This window comes from Palaemon carinicauda, chromosome 18, assembly GCF_036898095.1.
Source record: "Palaemon carinicauda isolate YSFRI2023 chromosome 18, ASM3689809v2, whole genome shotgun sequence".
Classification (NCBI taxonomy): Eukaryota; Metazoa; Arthropoda; class Malacostraca; order Decapoda; family Palaemonidae; genus Palaemon; species Palaemon carinicauda.
The window spans coordinates 94,074,908-94,083,872 of NC_090742.1; positions in this window are offsets into that span (position 1 = coordinate 94,074,908).

The window sequence follows — 8,965 nt, forward strand, 5'->3', positions numbered from 1 at the left end:
TCACCTTCTTGTTCAAGAGTTCTAGGACGTATTCTTCCAGGAGGGGGGTTGACTGTTGGAAGAATTGCTGGAAGGCTGGGGGTGGTTGCGTCCAGCTCCAGCCTAGTCCCTTCTTGACGATGCTGTGTGCCCAGGGATCGAAGGTCCAACGATCCTGGAATTGGCGGAGTCTTCCTCCCACCGGAAGCACTTCATTGCTTCTGGTGTCCCGAGGGTTTGCCACCTCGGCCGCTAGCTCACCTTCCTCCTCTGCCTCTGGAGGGGCGGCGAGACGAATCTCTGCCGGAACCTCAGTTTGAGCCCCTACCTCTGGGACGAAAGGTAGTAGCATGTTGCTCAAATGCAGGGGTAAAGACCGGTGACTGCAACATCACCGGCTGGGGGACCAACTGAAAGGTCTGCTGTGGCTCTGCTGCCACTTGTGGAGTAGCGGAACCCGGAAACTGCCGTCTCTGTTGACGTTGCTGGGGTTTCGGTTTCTGGGACCTCCTCTTAGGTTGAGGGCCATCGTCCTGAGAGTATTTCCTTTTTCTCGACATGCCCCACTTGTGGAGAAGGTTTCTGTTCTCCATGGTGGCCTTGTCAGCAATCTCTTTCACCAGGGAGGAGGGAAAGAGATATTTACCCCAGATATTGGAGGAAATCAGCCTCCGGAGTTCCTGTTTTATCGTCGCGCTGGCAAACACAAATTCACGACAGGCTCTGCGAGCCTTAGTGAAGCTGTAGAGGTCCTTCGTCACCGTTGCCAAATGTGTTTTGGCTAGGACCATGTAAAAGTCCGGGACTCTAGTGTCCCCGGCCATGAGTTCAAGCTGTACCTGGAGGGACAGCGATGCGGCAAGCCTCTCCTTCGTACCCTGTTCCCTACGAAGGAGGTGATCATTTAGCCTTGGGAGGTCCTCATTGAACTGACGACCGGCTACGTCAGGCTCTAACTTCCCCACCGTGAAGGTTGACTGGACGTCTTTCCAGTGCCTATCATCGGGAGGAACGGTAAGGGAGAAGGGTCTGCACTCTTCCAGTACAGGGCAAGGTTTCCCTTCCTCCACTGCTTTCAAGACCGCTGTGAAGGCCTTTTCTATAAAGGGGAAGGTCGCAGCATTCGGCGCAACGAAGGTTGGGTGCTTCTTACTGAGCGCCGGCATCTTGGAGTTGGTGAAACCCCTACTCTTCACCGCACTGGCTAGCATAACCTGGGCCTTCGCGAGATCGAACACGATGACTTCCTTCGGTTCGGTCTCTTCCTTTGAGGCTGGTTCGGAACTGAGCCGGACGTAACAGTCCGGATAAGCCTCGAAGTTTGGGAAGAATTCCACTTCTTCCAACAAGATAGAGCCGACCTTCTCACTGATGAAGATCTTACCAGTTGTGATCGGCATATGCTCGGCATATCTCCATGGGTTAGTATCCGAGCAAGAGGAGAGGTCCTTAACCGAAATCCGTTTCGGTTGTTTAAAACTCACTAGGGTAGACCAGAATTGCTCATGGGTCTCATGAAGTTTTCTTTCCATGAGGGCTTCAAGCATCTTGAAGACCTCCTGAGTGCCTGATGGAAGAGGGTCCGGGGTGGCGGAAGTCGAAGGAACAGGTTCCTCGGACGGTGCAGGAGTCGCTGCGGGAGTAGGAGTGGGAGCGACCTCAGACTCCGAATCAGGATATTCTACCTGATCTTCCTCATAGTAGAGCTCCTCGCCCATGAGGTTCTTCTCCGTCTCTTCCGAAACTTCCGACATACGTACCACGTTATCAGAATCCAAGTGGCACTCATGCATGGACTGGGCCATGACGATATCAGGTTCCACCACGAGCTGGACGGTGGGGATCTGATCACTGGGGATCACAGAGTCTTTAGATGCCTTTGGAAACAGCAAGGCCCTCAAATCTTCGCTGGCGAGATACGGTCCGATGACGTTCTTCTGGAAGCCACGCACCCACTTGCGTAGCTTCTCTCGAGCGTTGTCCCTTGCCTCAGCTGAAGGAGGATCGTCGAACGCCTCGACCAAATGACTCTTGCAGACTGTACAGTGCTGCGGGTCCCAGTATTTCAGGTCTCCTCTCTTGGCGGCGCAGGGGGCGTGGGTCCGGCACGCCTTGTGCCCGTAGAAGTCCGGCCGCTTCACTCCACAAAAGTTGCTTTCGCGCTTCATATACTCCTCCTGTAAAAGAAAGAGATCATGAGTACATGGAAGGCATAAGAATGACTTACATTACTCTAAAATTAAGAAAACTTAATCTAAGTTTTTAAGCATTAAAACAATTCATAAGGTATTATAATGCCTGAGAGTAGAGAGCGGGAAAGGAAGTAGATAGACACACACTTGTGAATCCCGCCCAGTCGGTTACCGTAACCTTATCAGTAGGCAATTTCTTTTCTGGACGAAGGCCACAAAACGGAAATCCATATGGATAAGCTGTGGTGGGTAGAAGCTAAGCCTCTAGCAGAAAATGCCTGCGACGTGTAGCAGGGCTGAGACCACTCAGATCCCTGGGTAGAAGGGGAGTAGAGAACACCCCTTATTAGATATAGGTTCCGGCAATCGGCTGCGCGAAGACACACAGAGTATGCTGGAATATTGTAATGCGCAATCAGACAGCACAGCCATAATTTCAAAGGTAAGACAATACCTATATGTGGAAGTGGCTAAGCCATCTGGCTGCAGTATGTTGGCTGTCGGCATATTGTCGGCAGGTATGAGAAGGGGTGCATGTCCCTTAACGTCTCCAGGGGGTGCCGGCAGACCAACGACACGCCGGAGGCCGGTCCTGCAGGGTGGAGGGCATCAAGACAGACACATTGAGTATCTAAAAATGTAATACCATCGTGGCGACCACCGGCACAGCGGCAGGTCGCCGGTAGGAGGTGGCGGCTCCGGCAGCCGACGGCTGACGGCCTGGTGAGCTGGATCAATACATAAGATAGATAAACATATGGTTGTATACCTAGACCGTCGGAAATCAATGCCGGCACGCAGGTGGCCGGCACGGAGGGTCAGCCAGCTGTTACTAGGTAAAATAAGGGGTGGGACGTCGGCTGTATGCCGACGGAAGGCGGCAGCCTCCGGCACACGGAAGGCGGACATCTTATAGGAGGGAGGGCATCTTATGAAAGAATGTCAGCAGAGGTAAGGCAGTATCGCCGGCGGTGGAGGCGGCAAGGGACCGTCACCAGGATAGTCGGAGAGAAAGGTAAGGAGGGATGGGAGGGGTAAGACCACATACCCCTCCGGCATCCCTCTGGAGAGAGTGCACTCATGATAGGAGTAGATACTCATAGCATCCGGTGGCAGGGGGCCGGCAGTCGGCCGGGTGCCTGGGGTAACCCAAGGGAGGGTTAGAGGGCACTCAAGAGGGGGAAACCCCTGCCGGCAGGACCGCTGCCGGCGACTACCCCCAGAGAACACTATGAAGGGTATGTGTACCAGAGCGGCCAGCTCAGCAGGAGAACAAGTTAGCCCTACCACTCCACCCAAGGGAGGAGTTGTAGGACTAAGGACAGATGTGTATCGGCAAGCCTACACCAAAGGGATAGGTGGGGAGGGAGAAGATGAGGGGTCTTTCATAGGGGAGGCTCTGTACAAGAACGGCCACCAAGGAGAGGGAGAACGCTCCATAACCTAGGTTAGGTAACCAGAATGAGAATGGTACAGGAGTACCGTCTCAAACTATAAAAGGACAGAAACAACCCCCAGAGCTTAACCTAGAGAAGGAGGGATAACTCCTAGGCTAGGTAAGCTGAAAGACACATCGCAAGTTGCAGGGAGGGAGGAGTAACCCAACCAGGTGCAACTGAGGAAGGGCAGAGCCGTTCCTTATTTCTCGGTCACAACCCTAAGGGGGGATCATTCCCTTAGGGTAGACAGAAAAGCGATAAATACTCTGTTTGTAGACAAGATTCCCCTATATAGAAGGGAAAGCATGGCCACACAGAGGGAATGCCCGCAGGCAAGGGATAAGGGAGCATATAGGGGTTCCTACATTAGGTTAGGGTGGAAAGATACGCAATCAACCCGGTCCCCTATATGGTCCCCGAAGGCAAAAACACTTACATCACAGTTAACAGTATGTTTGATAATGCCACAATCTTCATAACTTAACCTAGGAACGCTGGTATATATCATGCATGAACAAAAGCACTAGGCTATCCAGCCTAGGGGCTAAGCTAGCGATCTAGTATGGGGTCGAACGACGACCGAGTAGATGAGCGCTAAAACACGATGTAAGTAATTCCTAGCTATGAAAACTAAATAACTAATAATATTATTTAGTTAAGAGACCGGATAAGGCTGTTCTGGCTAACTAAATAAAGCATGCAATAGAACAGCGACGCCATAAAATGGGGCGTCCGGGATCGGCACAGCTCCGCCACAAAACACAATATTTTATGAAAAGTAGAAGTTACTTTACGTCTAAAGCTTATTTAAACAATACTGGGACCTGGTACTCAACTTTCCAGAAGAAGGCGAGGCTGAAGGTAACGACATAACGGCGATGTAAGTCGATGAAAATCGCAAAAAGGGAAATCCGACCAAAGCAAGGGGCTACAGGCTGAAGGATGAGGACGGACGTGACGTCATTTAGCAATGGCGCCCGTTTGTTTACGTTTCGAGTACCAAAAGCAGCCACGGACGAGAGTATCTGTGGAACGGCTCCCCAGTTATTCTCCACCTTTCCATATCGAAGTGTTAACTCTATATGGGGTGCAGATAGCTATGTGGCTTGTTAATACATGCGTCCCCTGTTAATATACGATATCCTAGAGGGAAACCTTTAGGGTACTCGCACCAGAAGTTGGAATTCTGTGATAACCTTTAGTTAAATTCTCTGGGAATATCCCTGTAGTTAAATATACACAAGGAAGCTACTGAAGGAACCTTCCATCAGGACATCATGGCTTGAGCCCAAGCATATGACGAAGTGAAAGTAAGAGAAACTGATAATTAAGAGGAGGAGTGAAAGTTAGTAAAAGAAATTTTGATGGGGTTGTAAGTGATGTGTGTGGCAAGAAGTTTGTTGGAGGCAGCATGAGAAAGGTCAGTGAATGGTGTAATGAAGGAGTGAAGGTAAAAGTGGAAGAGAAAAAGAGGGCTTTCAAAAAATGGCTGCAGAGTAATAGTTTAGAGAAGTATGAAAGATATAGGGAGAAAAATGTGGAAGCATAGCGCAAGGTAAGTGAGGCAAAGAGGGCTACTGACCTGTGTTGGGGTCAGGGATTGTGTCATTCATATGAAGAGAATAAGAAGAAGTTTTGGAAAGAAGTGAAGAGAGTAGGGAAGGCTGGTTCAAGAATAGAAGAGACAGTGAAAGATGCAAATGGAAGGTTGTTAAAAGGAGAGGAGGCAAGAAAGGTGGGCGGAATATTTTGAAAGTTTACTGAATGTTGGAGATGATAGGGAGGCAAATATAATTGCTGTTGCAGTTGTTGAGGTGCCGGTAATGGGAGATGAGAATGATACAGAGATTGCAAGAGAGGAAGTTAGGAGAGCACTAGATGAAACAAAAGTAGGAAAAGCGTCTGGTTTGGATGGTGTGAGCTGAGATGTTGAAGGAAGTGGGTGTAACTGTACTTAAATGGTTGGTGAGATTGTTTAATATGCGTTTTGTGATGCCAAAGATACCAGTAAATTGGGTTTGTGCATGTATTGTACCAATATATAAGGGTAAAAAAGATGTGCATGATTGTTGTAATTCAAGGGGTATTAAGTTTGTTGAGTGTAGTTGGAAAAGTTTATGGTAGAGTACTGATTAATAGGATTAGGGATAAAACAGAAAATGCAATCTTAGAAGTACAGGATCGTTTTAGAAGAGGTAGGGGCTGTATGAATCAGATTTTTACAGTCAGGCAGATATGCGAGAAATATTTAGCAAAAGGTAAGGAGGTGTATGTTGCGTTTATGGATCTAGAGAAAGCATATGATAGAGTTAGTAGGGAAGCGATGTGGAAGGTGATAAGGTTATATGGAGTTAGTGGAAGGTTGTTGCAAGCAGTGAAGTTTCTACAAAGGTAGTAAAGCAAGTGTTAGGATAGGAAATGAAGTGAGCAATTAGTTTCCGGTGAGAGGCGGACTGTGACAGGGATCTGTGATGTCGCCGTGGTTGTTTGACTTGTATGGTGATGGAGTGGTGAGAGAGGTGAATGCTCGAGTGCTGAGACGAGGATTGAAACTGGTAGACGAGAATGACCAGGAATGGCAGGTAAATCAGTTGTTGTTTGTGGATGATACTGTAGTGATTGCAGATGAGGAAGAGAAGCTTGGGCGATTAATGACAGAATTTTGAAGGGTGTGTGAGAGAAGGAAGTTGTGAGTTAATGTGGGTAAGAGTAAGGTTATATGTTCGGGAAGGGAAGGTGGTGCGAGGTTAAATGTCATGTTGAATGGAGAGTTACTTGAGGAGGTGGATCAGTTTAAGTATTTTGGGTATGTTGTTGCAGCAAATGGTGGAGTGGAAGCAGATGTACATCAGGGAGTGAATGAAGGATGCAAAGTGTTGGGGGCAGTTAAGGAAGTAGTAAAATATAGAAGGTTTGGCATGAATGTAAAGAGGGTTCTATATGAGAAAGTGATTGTACCAACTGTGATGTATGGATCAGAATTGTGTGGAATGAAAGTGATGGAGAGAAATTGAATGTGTTTGAGATGAAATGTGTAAGGAGTATGGCTGGTGTATCTCGAGTAGATAGGGTTAGGAACGAAGTAATAAGGGTGAGAACGTTGTAAGAAATGAGTTAGCAGCTAAAGTTGATATGAAGGTGTTGAGGTGGTTTGGTCATGTTGAGAGAAGGAAAATGGTTGTGTGCTAAAGAAGGTGATGAATGCAAAAGTTGATAGGAAAAGTACAAGAGGAAGGCCAAGGTTTGGGTGAATGGATGGAGTGAAGAATGCTCTGGGTGATAGGATGATAAATGTGAAAGAGGCAAAAGAGCATGCTTGAAATAGGAGTGAATGGCGATCGATTGTGACGCAGTTTCTGTAGGCCCTGCTTCTTCCTCCGATGTCTTGGATAACCTCGGAGGTAGCAGCAGTAGGGGATTCAGCATTATGAAGCTTCATCTGTGGTGGATGGCGCTGGGGGTCTAAGTCACCCTAGCAGTACCGGCCGAACTCGGTTGGGTCCCTTGTCAGGCTGGGAGGAACACAGATAGGAAAGGTCCCCTTTTTTGTTTCATTTGTTTGATGTCATCTACCCCCCAAAATTGGGGGAACTGTCTTGGTATATATGTATATATATATATATATATATATATATATATATATATATATATATATATATATATATATATATATATATATACATATACATACATATATATATATATATATATATATATATATATATATATATATATATATATATGTATATATATACATATATATATATATATATATATATATATTATATATATATATATATATATATATATATATATATATATATATATATATATATATATATATATATATATGTGCATATATATGTATATATATATATATATATATATATATATATATATATATATATATATATATATATATATATATATATATGTGTGTGTGTATATATATATATATATATATATATATATATATGTGTGTGTGTGTGTGTGCATATATATACATACACACATATATATGTATGTATATATGTATATATATATATATATATATATATATATATATATATATATATATATATATATATATATATATATATATATTTATATATATATATATATATATATATATATATATATATATATATATATATATATATATATATATATATATATATATATATATATATATATATATATATATATATATATATAATACCAAAATACCAAATACTTCAAAAATAACAAAAGTAGTAATGTGAAATTGGATAAAACCAACAGTTTTCGTAAAGTTGAATATAATTTTAACTTTTAATGCCTTATTTTAGTCCCTTTTGATGCACTACTGCAGGAGCTTGATATTCTGTGATATTTTAATTTCAGGTTGGCCAAAATGAAGTACTGATAACTATGGATGCTAACAAGTGTGCTATTTGCAACAATGAACAGTCCTGTAATGAAGAAACATTCATCGTCAGCCAGAAGGGAATCGATTCCATTAACAGAGCTTTTGAACAATGTGGAGAGAAGATCATAATTCAGATTGGTCAGCGTCTCCACAAGAAACACAAACAGCGTTGGATCAACCACAATTACATAGAAATTGATCGTAAAAGCAGGTCCACCCAAAATGAAATGCCATCCCGTGTAAGCCGCTCTTTTTGTGTGTTTAACTTTAAGGAACATTGACGTTTTTGTGGTTCTGGAGCAAAATCTGATATAAAGAAAAGAGGTGTAGATGTTTCCCATGTAGTAGCTAATAAGTTTAAGGACAGAGTGTTAAAAGTTTGTGAGAAAGTACGAAAAAATTATGGCTGGGTATCCACTGTTAAAGGTATAATAGGTTATGTAGCTGACCTTGTTTCAGAAAAAGCTCGTTATCACAGAACATGTTTTGCAAACTTTGATTCCAATAAAAACATTCCTAAGGCATTCTCTTCTGCTGATTCTTCTAAGAAACAAAACTTTGGTAGACCAGAAGATTCATAGAGAAAGCAGGCATTTCTTGAAGTTGCTAATTATTTGCATCAAAATGACGAGGAGCGACTCACCATTGTCGATCTTGTTAATGTCACTGACCCCTTTAATGGTGTTCCAATTAAAAAGGATGTTTTCCTAACTATTCAAGAAAACAAACAATTGTTCATCAAATTGCTGGGAAAGAGTTTGGAGGAAGTAGGTTGTAAAGTAGTCCATGTATCTGGAGTTGCTGACGTATTGATTGTGAAGACTCCTCTAGAAGTGGCACAGACAGGAGAAACCATTTTTATAGCAGATGGCACTGACCTATTGATCCTTCTATGTTATTATACCAATAGAGATTATCTTTACAACATCTACTTCACGCCACAACCA